We start from the raw sequence: 16,915 nt of genomic DNA, 5'->3' as shown, positions 1-16,915 counted from the left end.
TGGAGTAATTCTAATGCCTTTTGTTTCATAATATGCAAGGTTTACACAAAGAGGGAGAATGCCGGAGCTAGAATTCTGGACCTAGAAAAGCTACGTCAGAGTTACCTATTCTACACATCTCCAAATGAGCTGAAACATTACGAAGAATTGTTTTGGAATAAAAGAAAAATACTGGAGCAAATAACTACCGGAGGAGGCCCACGAGGTGGACAGAACCCACCTAGGCGCGCTAGGAACCCCAGGCGCACCTTGATGGGTTGTGCCCTCCTCGGCCCACCTCCGGTGCCCCTCTTCTGGTATATAGGTCATTTTGACCTAGAAAAAATAAGGAGAGGACTTTTGGGACGGGGCGCCGCCGTCTCGAGGCGGAACTTGGGGGAAATCATCATCATCGTCATAACCGACAACCCACTCATCTTTGAGAGGGCAATCTCCAGCAACACCTTCAACATCACCATCTGGGAGGGCAATCTCAATAATAACGCCTTTCCTATTAAAACAAACTGTTTCGGCTTGTCCTTTGCCACAAAAGGATTGGGCTACCTTGCTGCACTTTATTTACCGTTACCGTTACTTGCTCTTTACAAATTAACTTGCCATCAAATAATTTGTAACCGATAATTTCAGTGCTTGCAGAAAATACCTTGCTGAAAACCACTTGTCATTTCCTTCTGCTCCTCGTTCGGTTTGGCACTCTTACTTATCGAAAGTACTACGATTGATCCCCTATACTTGTGGGTCATCAAGACTCTTTTCTGGCACTGTTTCTGGGGAGTGAAGCAATCTTGGTAAGTGGAAATTGGTAACAGAAAATTATTACTACATGTTGAAATTTATTGTCACTTGTTACTATGTAGAACCATCCTTTGAGGGGTTTGTTCGGGGTATCTTCACCTCGACCGGAACCATAATAAGTTTCCCCTCAACCTAGTACACCTACTAAAAATATTGTTTATTAAATTCCTTTGGGTATGATAGAACAACTGCTAGCTAATCCTTATGCAGGAGATGGAACTGAATATCCTGATATGCACTTGATATATGTGGATGAAATTTGTGGATTATTTAAGCACGCAGGTTTACCCAGAGATGAAGCTAAGAAGAAAGTTTTCCCTTTATCTTTGAAGGGAAAAACATTGGCATGGTATAGGATATGCGATGATATTGGATCTGGAATCGATTGAAATTGGAATTTCACCAAAAGTTTTGTCCTATGCATCTAGTTCATCGTGATCGGAATTATATATATAATTTTTGGCCTCGTGAAGGAGAAAGTATCGCTTTAGCTTGGGGGAGGCTTAAGTCAATGTTATATTCATGCCCCAATCATGAGATCTCAAGATAAATTATTACCTAGAATTTTTATGCTCGGCTTTCTCATGATGATCGATCTATGCTCAATACTTCTTCTGCTCTTGTGCTGGTTCTTTTATGAAGAAGACTATTGGATTCAGCTGGCATCTTTTAGAAAGGATTAAACGGAACTATGAAGATTGGGAACTCGACGAAGGTAAAGAGTCATGTATTAAGCTTAAGTTTGATTGTGTTAAATCTTTTATGAATACCGATGCCTTTCACAAGTTTAGCACTAAATATGGACTTGACTCTGAGATAGTAGCCTCTTTTTGTGATTCATTTTCTACTCATGTTGATATCCCTAAGGAGAAGTGGTTTAAATATCATCCAGCTATTAAAGAAGAAATTAAAGAACTGGTAATAGCTAGATAAGTAACATGTTAAGGTTTCAACTGTGGTCCGTAAAAGTAATATCAAAGCTCCAAGACCTTCAGAACAAATCAAAGTAAAACATACTATTGCTATGGTTAAATATCTCTTGGTAGAAAGTATCGATGGGCATGTTATTTACTTCTGTAATGAAGCTGCTAGAATTGCCAAACCCAATGAAAAAGATAAACATAAACATGTTGTTGGCATGCATGTTGTCTCAGTCAAAATAGGAGATCACTATTATCAGGGTTTTTGTGACTTGGGTGCTAGCGTGAGTGCTATTCCTTTTACCTTATATCAAGAAATTATGGTTGATATAGCACCCGCTGAAATAGAAGACACAGATGTTACTATTAAACTTGCTAATAGAGACACCATCACACCACTTGGGATTGTTAGAGATGTTGAAGTCTTGTGTGGGAAAGTAAAATACCCTACTGATTTTCTAGTTCTTTGTTCCCCACAAGATGACTTTTTCCATTATTTTTGGTATACCTTTCTTGAACACCGTTAATGCTAAAATAGATTGTGAGAAACAAACTATCGGTGTTAGTTTCTGTGATGAGTCTTACGATTTTAATTTTTCTAAGTTTAGTAGAAAATATCATAAGAAAGAATTGCCTAGTAAGGATGAAATTATTGGTCTTGCATCTATTGTCGTGCCTCCTACTGATCCACTAGAACAATATTGCTAGACCATGAAAATGATATGCATATGCATGAAAGAAATGAAATAGATACAATCTTCTTTGAACAACGAACTCTGCTCAAACACAATTCTACTATTGAAACTCTAGGAGGTCCTCCTCCACCTAAGGGTGATTTTGTGTTTCAATTAAAACAATTGCCAGACACTTTGAAATATGCTTATCTTGATCAAAAATGATATATCATGTTATTATTAGTGCTAACCTTTCAAAACATGAAGAAGAAAGATTATTCAAAATTCTAAAGAAGCACCGAGCGGCTATTGGGTATACTCTTGATGATCTTATGGGCATTAGTCCCACACTATGGCAGCACCAGAATAATATGGAAAACTGATGCTAAAGCCGTTGTTGATCATCAATGACGTTTGAATCCTAAGATGAAAGAAGTGGTAAGAACTGATATTTTAAAGCTTCTTGAAGCATGTATAATCTATCCCATAGATTATAGTAGATGGGTAAGCCCCGTTCATTATGTCCCTAAGAAGGGAGGTATTATTGTTGTCCCGAATGATAAAAATGAACTTATTCCACAAAGAACTGTCACTGGCTATAGAATGGTAATTGATTTTAGAAAATTAAATAAAGCAACTAGAAAATATCATTACCCATTGCCTTTTATTGATCAAATGCTAGAAAGACTATTTAAGCGCACACACTTTTGCTTCCTTGATGGATATTCTGGTTTTTCTCAAATACTTGTTTCACAACCCGATCAAGAGAAAACCACCTTTATTTTCCCTTTTGGAACTTGTGCTTATATATGCATGCCTTTTGGTTTATGCAATGCACCTGCTACCTTTCAAAGATGTATGACTGCTATATTCGCTGATTTTGGTGAAAAGATTGTTGGGGTTTTCATGGAAGATTTTTCTATTTATGGAACTTATTTTGATGATTACTTAAGAAACCTTGATCGAGTTTTGCAGATATGTGAGCAAACTAATCTTTTCTTGAATTGGGAGAGGTTCCACTTTATGGTTAATGAAGGCATTGTCTTGGCGCATAAAATTTCTGAATGAGGTATTGAGGTGGATAAAGCTAACGTTGATGCAATTGAGAAAATGCCATGTCCTAAAGATATTAAAGGTATTCGTAGTTTCCTGGGTCATGATGGTTTCTATAGGAGGTTTATTAAAGACTACTCTATAATTTCTAGGCCTCTTAAAAGTCTTTTACAAAAGGATGTTCCATTTGTTTTCGATGATGATTGTGTAGAAGCCTTTGAAACACTCAAGAAAGCCTTAACTTCTGCACCTATAGTACAACCACCTGATTGGAACTTGCCTTTTGAAATTATGTGTGATGCTAGTGATTATGTTGTTGGTGCTATTCTAGGACAAATAGTTGATAAAAAATTAAATGTTATCCATTATGCTAGTAAAACTCTGGATAGTGCTCAATTAAATTATGCTACTACCAAAAAAGAATTTTTAGCAGTTGTGCTTGCTTGTGATAAATTCAGATCTTATATTGTTGATTCCAAAGTAACTGTTCACATCGATCATGTTGTTATAAAATATCTTATGGAAGGAAAGATGCTAAACCTAGACTCAGTAGGTTGGTTTTCTTGGTATAAGAATTTGATTTACATATTACTGATAGAAAAGGAGCTGAGAACCCCATAGCTGGTAACTTGTCTAGCTTACAAAATGTTCTTCATTACCAACTACCCATTGATGATAGCTTTTCTGATGAACAACTAGCTGCAATAAATGTCTCTCATAACACTCCTTGGTATGCTGACTATGCTAGTTACATTGTTGCTAAATATATACCACCTAGTTTCACATACCAATAAAAGGAAAAAATTCTTCTATGGTTTAAGACATTACTTTTGGGATGACCCACACTCTATAAATAAGGGGGTAGATAGTATTACTAGATGTTGTGTACCTAAGCATGAACAGGAACAAATCCTATGAAAATGTCACTCGAAAGCTTATAGCGGACATTGTGCGGGAGATAGAATTGCTCACAAGGTATTACAAATCTGGTTTTTACTGGCATATTCTCTTCAAGGATTCCCGTAAGTATGTTTTATCTTGTGATGCATGGCAAGGAATTGGTAATATTGGTAAGCATCAAGAAATGCCTATGCATTATTCGCTTGCTCTTGAACCATTTGATGTTTGGGGTTTTGATTACATGGCACCTTTTCCTTCCTCTAATGGGTATAATCATATCTTGGTTGCTGTCGATTATGTTACTAAGTGGGTAGAAGTTATCCCAACTAGTAGTGTCGATAACAACACCTCTATTAAAATGCTTAAAGAAGTTATTTTCCCAAGGTTTGGAGTCCCAAGATACTTAACGACTGATGGTGGTTCACACTTTATTCATGGTGCTTTTAATAAAATGCTTGCTAATTATGATGTTAACCATAGAATTGTGTCGCCATATCATCCCCAATCTAGTGGTCAAGTTGAACTTAGCAGTAGAAAAATAAAACTAATATTACAAAATACTATCAACAGGTCCCAAAAGAATTGGTCTTAGAAATTAGATGATGCACTTTGGGCTTACAAAACAGCATATAAAAATCTAATGGGTATGTCTCCTTTTAAAATGGTTAATGGAAGATCTTGTCATTTGCCTCTTGAGTTATAACATAAAGCATATTGGGAAATTAAAGAACTCAACTATGATTTTAAACTTGCTGGTGAAAAGAGGTTATTTGATATTATTTGACTAGATGAATGGAGAACCCAAGCCTATGAAAATGCCAAACTATTTAAATAAAATTTAAAATATGGCATGATAAAAGAAATTGAAAGCGGGAGTTCAAAGTTGGAGAATATGTTCTTTTGTACAACTCCCATTTCAGATTCTTTGCAAGAAAACTTCTCTCCAAATGAGAAGGGACATATATTATCAAAGAGGTTTATCGCTCTGGAACGATCAAAATAAATAATTTCAAAGGTACTAACCCCAAGCTTGTCGATGGACAAAGAATCAAACACTATATCTCAGGTATTCCTATTAATGTTGAAAGAAATATTATCCAAACTATGACACCAGAGGAACACATAAAAGAAACCTTCGGGAACACTCCAGAATCGTGAAAAGTAGGAGGTACGTGATAAAGTAAGTAAACGGACTCTGACAAATCTGCAAGAATATTTTTTGTCAGTATTGGAATATTACAAAAGTTAGGAAAATAATAAACAACCCAGAAGGAAACCGAGGAGGGAACAAGACACTAGGGCACACCTGGCTTTCCTGGCGCGCCCAGGTGGGTTGGGCCCACCTCGGGTACCTTTCGGACTCCGTTTTTCTCTCGTTTGCTTGTTTCCCAAGATAAAAAAATCTTTAGATATCCCATGAACCTATGGACCACCGTATCGCGAAGAAATCTTCTGTTCTTCTTTCTCACTATTTTTCTGATAGATCTAGATCACCATGGCCGCTCTGAGCTCCTCCAAGGACAAGTTCTTCGACGGCGTCATCAACTCGTATCTGCGGGAGGTGATGCAGCAACCTCAAGCCATTGAGATGCTTGAGGGGGTTCTCCACATCCGGGACATCCAGGGATCCAAGAGGACGGGAACCGTGAAGGCTAGGCTTGGAGCTATGGAGCAAGTGGTCTTCAAGTGCAAGGGATGGTGGAACATGGACTCAATGCCAATCACCTCACGATTGCGGATTTTACCCATGATCTCTAGGTGGATGGCCGGTCCGTGAAGGACATCATCTTCACCTTCAATGAGCAAATCAAATTTCTTCAAAGCCAAATCTATGATCTCCAAAATCAAGTCTTTGAATACGTGGGGAGATTTAAAGGTATGACTTTAGCTGCCAGTTGCAAGACTCGTGAGACTCGCGCTTCCTCTTATGATGGTCAACCGTTGCCATGGAAGCCCCAAGATAAACTTGCTACTACCTCATCACCACCACCACCATCACCTTCTTCACCACCAAAGGAGACCTAAGTATCGGGTATGGCACTCCCCTTGTCTTGTGCCAAGCTTGGGGGAGGTGCCCCGGTATCGTATCACACCACCTCTTTTGCCCTTATTTATCTTAGTTCGATCTTTAGTTATCTTTTGAATTAGTTGAATAAAAAGTTTAGTTCAATCATTTCGAGTGTTTTGCTTAGTGATCTATCTATCTTTGTAATCGTGTGCAAGATATATAATAAAGTTTAGTTCCAGTTTTGCTTTCTTTACTTTTATGTTTCAATCAAAATAAAGAAAAGCAATAATGAAAAAGATCATATGTTAATCTTATGGTAAGTACTGACATCACATAAGGAAAAGTATAAGTGGTAAAATTTATTGAAGATTGACAAACATAGCATTGGTCAATAATGCAATTCATGAAAGAATTAACAAGGGAAGAGAAGATTCACATACAAATACAGTATCTTGGACATCTTTCATGATTGTGAGCCCCCATCAAAATATTTTATTCTAAAATTGCTGATGTTGGACAAGGAAGGCAACATAATGATTTATGCTAGTTCATATTCACATAGAAGTTATATTGCCATAGATCCTTTAACATGTGGTGCTTGCCCCCTATCTTTTGTAGCCAAAAATTTCGCACTAAGTAGAGATACTACTTGTGCATTCAAAAACCCTTAAACCCAGATCATGTTTTGAGAGTCCACCATACCTACCTATTGTAACATCCCAAATTTCCAATTTGGAATGTTATACATAGGTCATTCATGCATATCATATTTTATGGCATTTCGTTTCGTGATCCTCGAAATACTTAGCAACTCAAGGACCCACGGAGAGAGTTGGGAATTTCATAATTTTCATATTTGAGTTTTCCCAAATTTTGTAAAGAGGATCATTTGGTTTAAATTAATTTTACCCTCCGAAAATATTTCATATTAAAATATATGAGAGGAGATAATATGACTTCTCCAAAATAAAGGGAATATTGGAGGAAAAAAATAAAATCAAATAAGAATTTTATGTGGCCTTTATTGCAATTTTATTTGAATTAGGAAAAGAATGCGTTTTTCAAAATTGCATTAGAGGTCTAAATAAATGTTCACTTTGTCCACAATATTATTAGAGGACCGTGAAAATTTATTTCAGGATTTTTCGAGTCCATTTAGTATTTCTTTTATTTGTTTTTCTATGTCAGGATTTATTTAAAAAAAAGTAACCGACCTAACCGGGCTATGTCCGGCTAGGACACTACACCCAGCCGGCCTTATAAGCCGAGGCCGCTACGCCCCGAGGCCCAGCTCGGGCCCCTGCCCCGAAACCCTAGCTCGCTGCATAATTCGCCCGACCCGCCTCGCTGCGCCGCCACCATGCCGTTCCGCCGCCGCCGCCGTCCACTGCCTCCTCGCCGCCCCGCCGCCGAGGTAGCCACCGCCACCGCCGGTTTTCGTGAGAAAACCGTTCGATTTTTTTTAAACCCTAGATTGGTTTTTTCGGTATTTTTTCTTTGGTTTAGTTAAATAGCGGACGTTCATCCGTACGTTCATTTTAACGAACGCTGTTCATCCGTTAGCCACAGATAGCGAACATTCGTTCATTAGCCTTTTTGTCAGTTTTCTTTTTCCAGGGTTTTTCCTCGATTATTTTCGATCGTGATTTCCGCCCTAATCTTCGTTCTAGTATATCTTTTCGCTCGTTTATCCGAATCAGGTGAAACAAGTGCCTAGATCTTCGTCTCGAAGCCCTCTTTCCGTTTAACAAACTTGAACAAGATTTTGGTACAGTAAAATTTTACTTTAGTCCAGATTAGTATTCGGATCTTGTTTCTTTGTAGTTTGAGTTTCGTTGCTCCGTTTGATTCGATTCTTTTTACAAACCGGAGTTCTTCAGTTGAACTTTCTGGTTAGATCTTCTTATTTGAGTTTTACACGTGCATCTTTGCTTGAGTGATTATGTATGCTATTGTTTGTTTGCGATAAAATACCCGAAGTGCGAAGCGTGCTACTACGAGTCTTTAGGTTTTGCGGATCGTCAGCAAGGCAAGTAACACTTTGATCATACCCCTTTATTACCCAGTTTTTATGCATTACTTTCAACCCTCACACATTGCATGAGTAGGATGTCTTAACATGTGGGTTTGGGAAGTAGATGATGAGGTAGAACCTATTGCCTTTTTATTATCAAACCCTGGGAGTTACTTCTACATTATGCTTATGTAGCTATGCTATGCCCGTAGACGTGGATTGGGTTTGAGTGTATCAATGATAGATGTGAGTTGGTAATTAATGGTTCAACTTAAGGTGGCAATTTTAATACACATCTAGGTGGATTGCCTGTGGGCACCTGGAGAATCTAGTGTTGTCCTAGGATATTCCGGAGTACCCATGTGATCATCCTATGGTCCGCCACCCAGGCACAAAGGGATCATAAGATTATTCATGCTAGAAACTTCTGTGTGCAGCCATAAGACATTATGGGCTCTGGCATAGTTGAGTATGTTGTGTGACCTCTTCAAGTGGTAGACTAGCAAATGTAGGGGATGTAGGTTGGTACGGTCTACCCAGGGTTAGAGTTAATGCTTCTGAAGGACTGTGTCTCAGTAATCCGTTTCTCAGACACCATGTAGTGTGAGAAATTGAACGGAGGAGATCGAATCTTGTGGGGAAAAGTGCGCAAACCTCTGCAGAGTGCATAAACTAATCATGGTTAGCCGTGTCCCCGGTTATGGACATTTTGAGTATCTGGTACTTGAATTATTGATTTGATCTCATCACTCTAATTAATTTGTTGGGATGTTAATGACTAATTTAATTGGGATTGAGTTGGAGGAACCTTCTCAATGATGTTTCAACTACCATGATAGTTAAATAAAATATATTCCTTTGTTGTATGGAAAAATTGGCTTTTCGCCAAACAATATAACCATAGAGCCTCCACCAGCCATATATGTATGTAGTGATAGCATTTATCTGTTCATTGCTCTCTTGTGTTATATTGCGAGCATATTCCATGTGCTGGCCCGTTTCGGGATGCAACATATCTTGTTGCAGACTTTTCAAACGATGAGTAAGATGTCGTAGGTCGTTTGTCATGCACTCAGCTATGCCGTTGGAGTTGATGGACTCGCTTTATCTTCCAAGCCTTCCGCTGTTATCTTATTTAGATGGCCTTAAGCCATATTTATTGTAATAAGTTCTCTTCCGAGACCTTCGATGTAATAAGTGTGTGATTGCTACTCTATTATAAATCCTTCGAGTACTGTGTGTGTCAGCATTATCGATCTGGGCATGACTGAAAGTGCGTTATATCGACTAGAGGGGGGGTGAATAGGCGATTTTTATGGAAGTCTTCAAAACATGGATGTTTCGAAGACAAACGATAGAAATAAACCTATTACCATGCAGCGGAAGGTAGACTACACTAGGCAAACCATAGTCAAGTATTCAATGAAGTGAAAGCACAATGACTAATAGTAGCTAGGTAGTAAGGATCAGGTAGGAAGATATTATGAAGCCAATCAGAACAAGCAGTCACTCAGCGAAGACAAAAGATAATGCAATCATACAATGACTTCACAAGGACCAACAGTAAGTAAAGGGAAGGGAAGGATGAAACCAGTGACTCGTTGAAGACAATGATTTGTTAGACCAGTTCCAGTTGCTGTGACAACTGTACGTCTGGTTACGGCGGCTCGGTATTTAAACCTGAGGACACACAGTCCCGGACACCCAGTCCTGAACATGCAGCTCAGGACACCCAGTCCTCACCGTATTCCCCTTGAGCTAAGGTCACACAGACCTCGCCCAATCACTCTGGTAAGTCTTCAAGGTAGACTCCCAAACCTTCACAGACTTCGTTCACCGGCGATCCACAATGACTCTTGGATGCTCAGAACGCGACACCTAACCGGCTGGAGGATTCACAGTCCTCAAGTGTAATAAGTCTTCAGATCACACAGACAGGAAGACTTAAGTGATGCCTAACAATCTTTGGCTCTGGGTGTTTAGGGCTTTATCCTCGCAAGGAATTCTCTCTCAAAGGCTTCGAGGTGGGTTGCTCCGAAACGACAAAAGCCGTACTCTAACTCTGAGCAGCCAACCATTTATGGTTGTAGGGGGTGGGCTGTTTATAGCCACTATGCAACCCGACCTGATTTGTCTGAAATGACCCTGGGTCACTAAGGAACTGACACGTGTTCCAACGGTCAGATTTCAAACGCACACGGCAACTTTACTTGGGCTACAAGCAAAGCTGACTTGTCCAACTCTAGACAAGATTCGCTCTCATAGTCTTCACTCGAAGACATAGGATTTTGGTTAAGCATCACTTCAGTCATTCTGACTGGTTCTATTGGACCCCACTTAACAGTATGGTGGTTCCTATGACTCAACAAAGAAGAAAAAGAACTACGGAAGATCTAAATCTTCGCGCTCCATAGTCTTCATGCGATGTATTCTCTTGTCATAGTCTTCAATGTGAATGTCTTCACATACCGCCTTTGACTTCAATGTCTTCATGCATTTTTAGGGGTCATCTCTGGTAGGAAAACCGAATCAATGAGGGACTTCTACCTGTGTTATCCTGCAATTCTCACAAACACATTAGTCCCTCAACTAGGTTTGTCGTCAATACTCCAAAACCAACTAGGGGTGGCACTAGATGCACTTACAATCTCCCCCTTTTTGGTGATTGATGACAAACTAGTTGAAGTTTTCAACGGGGAATATAATATGTGAAATTTTAATGGATAAGGAATTGTCTTCATAAGTTGCAAGGGCTCCCCCTGAAGATGTGCATATAAGTAATTTGCTTTTGGAATGCAAATGCACATGGCAGGTTGTACTTATGGAGATCCTCTTCAACTTATGATGACAATTTATCATGCATGAAAAGTATGTGAAGATAATGACATGCATAATGGAAAATGGACGTCTGCAAAATGATCTAAGTGCGGAATTTATCGTCGCACATGCGGAATTTATCATCGCATCACAAAGTAGAAAATGAGTAGCAGACGACCATCGAGTTTAAGTGTTACAATTCAAAGAACCAAATGTATCAAAATGAGAGTTGTAAACACTAGGCAAAACATAAAGTAACCGCCCATATGGACCTGCTTGAAGACTATCAAACTCATATGCTTCTCCCCCTTTTGTCAGTAAGGGCCAAAAAGGTTTGAAGACATAGAGTATCTACTCGTTCCCATGAGGAGTAGGTGAAGTAGCAAGGTCGTCGGTGTTGTTAGGCGGTGCAGACAAGCTCGGGGCTGTGTCGATGCATGCTGAAGGAGGGGGTGTCGTGGTTCTAACTCTGACAGTGAGGTAGGGGTTGTGTATGGAGAGGCTAGATCTCAGCTATTGGGAAGTTGTAAACACACGAGGATTACGAGTTCAGGCCCTTCTCGGAGGAAGTAACAGCCCTACGTCTCGGTGCCCGGAGGCGGTCGATTGGATTATGTGTGTATGAATAACAAGGGTGTGAACCCTTCATACCGAGGAGGGGGGCGGCTTATATAGAGTTCGCCGGCCCTCTCCTGCCCTCAGTGATGCAGGGTTTAAGGTACATTTAAGGTTGGGCGTTACTGGTAACGCCCCTAATAAAGTGCTATAATGACCATAAAGACTACTTAATAGCCGACCGTTTGCCTGCAGAGTGACTTTAGGTCTCCTGGCGGTCGAGTGGTTGGCTTCATGGTCGAGTGATAGCTTCTTGGTTGAGTGTCTTGAACCCGTCGAGTGGGATACCTTCGAGTCGATTGAAAGGTGACTTCTTCTAGGGATGTCCTTGGGTAGGGCTCTTTGGACAGGTCCATACCCCTACCCTAGGTACATAGCTTCATCATTAGCCCCCGAATGGATCGAGGTTTGAGTGGGGAAAGAGTTGGAGATCCTTCCGACTGGTTCTTTGGGTTACATGAGCGCCTCGTTATGGGTCAATCGTCACGGATGACGTCATCAACCTCTTCCAGTCGCCTCGATTCATTCCAGGCCTTTTGTCGAGTGAGTTTCTTTACTTGTGACATACCGAGTGTCGGCGCGAGCGGGGTCTTCTGTTTTGACAAGTTGTTTTGCAGCCCGCGGATGTCGTGGGATTCGGATTTCGGGAAGCATGCGGGACGGGAGCGGCCGCAGTAATCGGAAGCGATAAAGCGGAAACTCCTCGATTTCTGCGCCACCTTTTTCGCCATGTACTGCGCGCGCATCTGCTGCGGGATTTTACTGGATTGCCTGGCCTACCAGTCAGCCACTCGGGAGCGGCCTCTTATAAGTAGCCGGCTCGGGGTTTCCAAACAGTGCGCTCTCTTCTTCCTCTCTCCCTTCGCAAGCACCTCTGCCACCTCCGCTCTCACCCTAGCGCCGCAGACCCGTGCAAGATTTGCCGGCGACGATGGCGAAGGACAAGACATCCGCTCTGGAGCGTGCGAAGAAGGCGGCGGCGCAGGGAAAAGGGAAGAGATCTGCTCGGGGCGGATCTTCCTCAAGGTCTCCTCTGCCCCGCGGCTGGATCCAGGGCGACTGGATGCTGTCAGTGATCCGGCAAGAAGACCTTGATGACATGGTCGAGGGGGGGGGGGTCATTCCCCACGAAGCTGCGCGTCTCCCGGGGCGAGAGATCGAACCTCAGCCTCGCGACGGTGAGTGTGTGCTCCTAGCCACCCATATCGACTGAGGGTTTTCTCTGCCGCCCCATCCTTTTTTCCGGAGCTTTCTGAACTTCTTCGGAGCGCAGCTCCACCACTTCACTCCCAACTCCATCGTATATCTTGCTGCTTTCATTTCCATGTGTGAGGGTTTCTTGGGCTGCCGCCCCCATTGGGGACTCTTCAAGCACATCTTTACCTACCATTCTCAATCGGTCAAGAAGGCCAAGTCGAGTGACGAAAGGACGCAGGTGATTCAGCTGTGCGGGGGCCTGGTGATCCAGACGAGGGGAAAGAGTTGTTTTCCATCTATCATTTTCCCGGAGTCGGTCCGCGGTTGGCAGGCGACCTGGTTTTACTGTCAAGACCAGGCGACCCCAGGGCAGTCGACCGGACTTCCCCCTTTCTCTCTCGACCGAGCTGAAAAACCTGTTTCTCTGAAAGTGACGCCGGAGGAAAAGGCCCAAGTCAAAGTACTGGCTGGTCGAGTGGTTGAGCTTGTCCGTGAGGGCGTGACTGGTATGGACTTTGATGGAGGTCTTCCTCCGAAGGCGCATCCAACCGCTCCAGGCCTGTGACCACCCAATGTGGCTGTACTCGGGTCTCGACGACACCACTCGGGTCCACCCGGAGGAGGTTACCGATGAGACGCTGGAGGGGTGGATGTCGAGCATTACGGGGAACAAAGACAACCCCCGAGGAGCCAGGAGGGTAATTCCACTCGACAACTCGTATGACGTGGACCAGGTATGTCTTTATGCTCCTGACTGAGATCTTGTTTTCTTCATTGGTCTTCTTTGAGTAGGTCGATTGACTTTCGTCTTGTCTGTTGTTTTCCAGGCGACCACCGAGATGTACTCGACGCGCAACGGGGCACAGGGGCCAACTGAGGAAGGGGAGGCGAGCGGAGGTGAGAGCGGAGATGATCAAGGCGAGTGGGAGTCCGACGGTGAAGGAGAGGGAGGCGATGACGTAGACTCCAGCGAGGAGGAGGAGGAGGAGGTTGAACCCCCCCGCCCGGAGGGGCGATCCAAGCTCGCACACGACCCAGCGCGGGAGCGTGGTGGGCGGCTGCTCCTGTTGGGCAGTCGTCGAAACGCCCTCGGACCACTTCTCCTACGCCGACTGGAAAGGCTCCCAAGCACCCACGCGCGACGCCGTCCAAGCCACCCAAGGCTCTGCCCAAGATGAAGATGGCCGTCCCCACCATTTCTGGGTAATAATAAAACTTGTTTTCCTTTGTCGACCGTGGACAGATCCTTGGTCGATTCATTGAGCCAACTGACTGACTTTCGAGACTTGCAGTGCTGCTACTTCTAAGATCTCCGCCAAGGACGATGACCAAGAGATGGAGGATGCTGTTACCTCCAACCCTGGTACGATTACTAACGTTCCGCTTTGAGTCGACTGAACATTTATTGCAACTCTGGTCGATTGAATGTTTCCCTTGTAGCCCCTCCTCATGTTATCGACCTCTCGGATGACGACGACAACGAACCGCTGAGAGTGAGGAGGAACAAGAGGGCGTCGACTGACAAGACCCCCCAATATGCTCTGGCGTCTGAGGCCATAGCTCGGGATGGTGGTGACACCGCTCGGGCTTCTGTGACTTTCGCCATTCCTCTGACAAGTGTGCGGCCTTCGACGTCGACTGCGGATCCGCCTTCGCTTTTTGCCGCGTACCATGTCCCTGAGGACCAAGCGGCTGCTGTGAAAGAGGCTATACGCCAGGCGGGGATCATGATGGAGCAAGTGAAGGTGGCTCAGGAGGCCAGCCAAGCAGCTTACGACGCAAGTTCGGCTCTTCAGAGTAACGTCCAGGTCAGTCGACTCAACACTTGGTCTGTTCACGATATGCTGTTTGAAGAATCTCTTCTCCGAAGATCTTTGAATCTGTACACCCACTGGGTGTGTCTGCCAATTCTTGGACAAGTGGGGGCACGCTAAGTGCACCAACTGGGTGTAGTCCCCGAGACAACGGTGGACGACTGGCAGTCGACTGTAGTCTTTATATTGTGTTGCTGTAGCTGTATTTCTTCACTCGGTCTGGTCATGCCATGTCGAATGGGACTGTATCCGATCGACTGCGGGCAGTCAACTTTTTTTTTTACAGTGGGGGCACGCTGAGTGCACCCACTGGGTGTAGTCCCCGAGACTACTGTCGAATGTTCTTGAGTCGGCTGTAGTCTTAGAAACATCATCATTGTCTCTTAGTTGCTCGGAAGCAACTTGTCTTGGACGTCTGTCGACTGATTTTTCTTTTTACAGAAATCCTGCGAACTTGTAGCTCGCTATACTGAGTTGGAGAATCAGCAGATCTAGCTCAACCTTAACTTGAAGCTTGCTCAGGAGAATTTGAAGAAGGCGCAAGAAGAAGCAAAAGGTATGGCTGGTGAGGTTCTCCATTCTTGACGAGTGGCTTTTCTTTCTTGTCCATTTTTGATGTTGATTTCACTCGACGCGCCGCAGATAAACGGGAGGAACCTCTGAAGAAGAAGGATCAAGATCTTGCAGAGGCACAGAAGGAGGTCTTCGACAAAACGAGGCTTGCTGAAGAGAAAATGGCCTCGGTCGGAGCTCTCGAGCAGGAGAACTCCAGACTGAAAGCTGCTCTCGAGGTAGCCAATCAAGAGGTCAGCCGACTGAAGAATGACAACGTGGCTCTGCACGACAAGGCTAGTGAGCTGGCGGGGAAGAGGAACGATCTGGAGGCTTATCTCGGTGGACTCGCCAAGAAGCTGTTCGTCGTGCTCGAAGGTAATTGCTCTGCCCCGACTGTCTTGCAGTTACCAAGTCTGTGTAGGGTCACTGTCTTATTCTTGAATCGTGTTTGCAGAATTCTGTCAGAACTTTGAAGAGAGACCAGTTGAGTGGAGCCAGGTTTAGACCCTGCTAACTCCCTTGTGAAGGATGAGGCTGCAATGAACGTGCTCCCTCTGGAGTCTCGTATTGCCAGCGTGGTTGACTATCTTGCTCGACTGAAGGTTGCGATGTCGCGGATCGACACATCACTCTGGCCTGGGACGATGCTTCATAACGACCTCGAGTCCCTGATGGCTCGACTTAATGAAGTCCCAGGTCAAGTGGAGGAATGGAAGAAATCTTCTGCTAGATGTGGTGCTGATGTGGCTCTGTCTCTGGTCCGCGTCCGTTGCAAGGAAGCGCGAGAAGAAAATCTGGCCGCCATCCATGTTGCCAACACCAGGAAGCACAACTTTCAAGACTTCATGGAGACTTTCATTGCTGCCGCCACTCGTATTGCAGACGGGATCGACTTGGATGAGTTCGTCGCCCCTTCCAGTCCTCCTCCTGAGGAATGAAAAAAATTTATGCTTCACTTTAAATTTGCCTCGGAATGCCGAGTGGATTTGTAACCGTTAAACTCCGCTGATCCGAGGGCTCGAGTACTTTGATTTGAGGTCTGGGACCTTTTAGGCTTTATCTGAACTTGGTTTCTCTTTGAATATCTTCATGGTTTGATCCGTCGAGTGGAATTCGATCTTCACCCGAAATAACCTTGTATTTGCGGCGCAACTCCGAAGGAGAAGGTAGCAGTCGACTTGCGCCTCGTCGTCCTTGCGGATTGGGTTGTGTCCTGTACTTAGGCGAGCACTGGGCCGCAGCTAAGTCCCCGAGTGAGAGGTTTGCTCTCACTCGATAGGGTTTTTAAATACTTGGGCGAGCGTTGGGCTACAGCTAAGCCCCTGAGTGGGAGGTTTGCTCACACTCGGTAGGATTTTTAAACACTTAGGCGAGCGCGGGGCTGCCGCTAAGCCCCCGAATGGGAGGTTTGCTCTCCACTCGGTAGGATTTTTCAAACTTAGGCGAGCACTGGGCTGCAGCTAAGCCCCCGAGTGGGAGGTTTGCTCTCACTCGGTAGGATTTTTTCAAACTTAGGCGAGTGCCTTCCTGCAGCTAAGTCTCTAGGTGGGAGA

The sequence above is a fragment of the Triticum dicoccoides genome, chromosome 5A (assembly GCF_002162155.2).
Source record: "Triticum dicoccoides isolate Atlit2015 ecotype Zavitan chromosome 5A, WEW_v2.0, whole genome shotgun sequence".
NCBI classification, from domain to species: Eukaryota; Viridiplantae; Streptophyta; class Magnoliopsida; order Poales; family Poaceae; genus Triticum; species Triticum dicoccoides.
Note: the sequence above shows the minus strand (reverse complement) of the source record.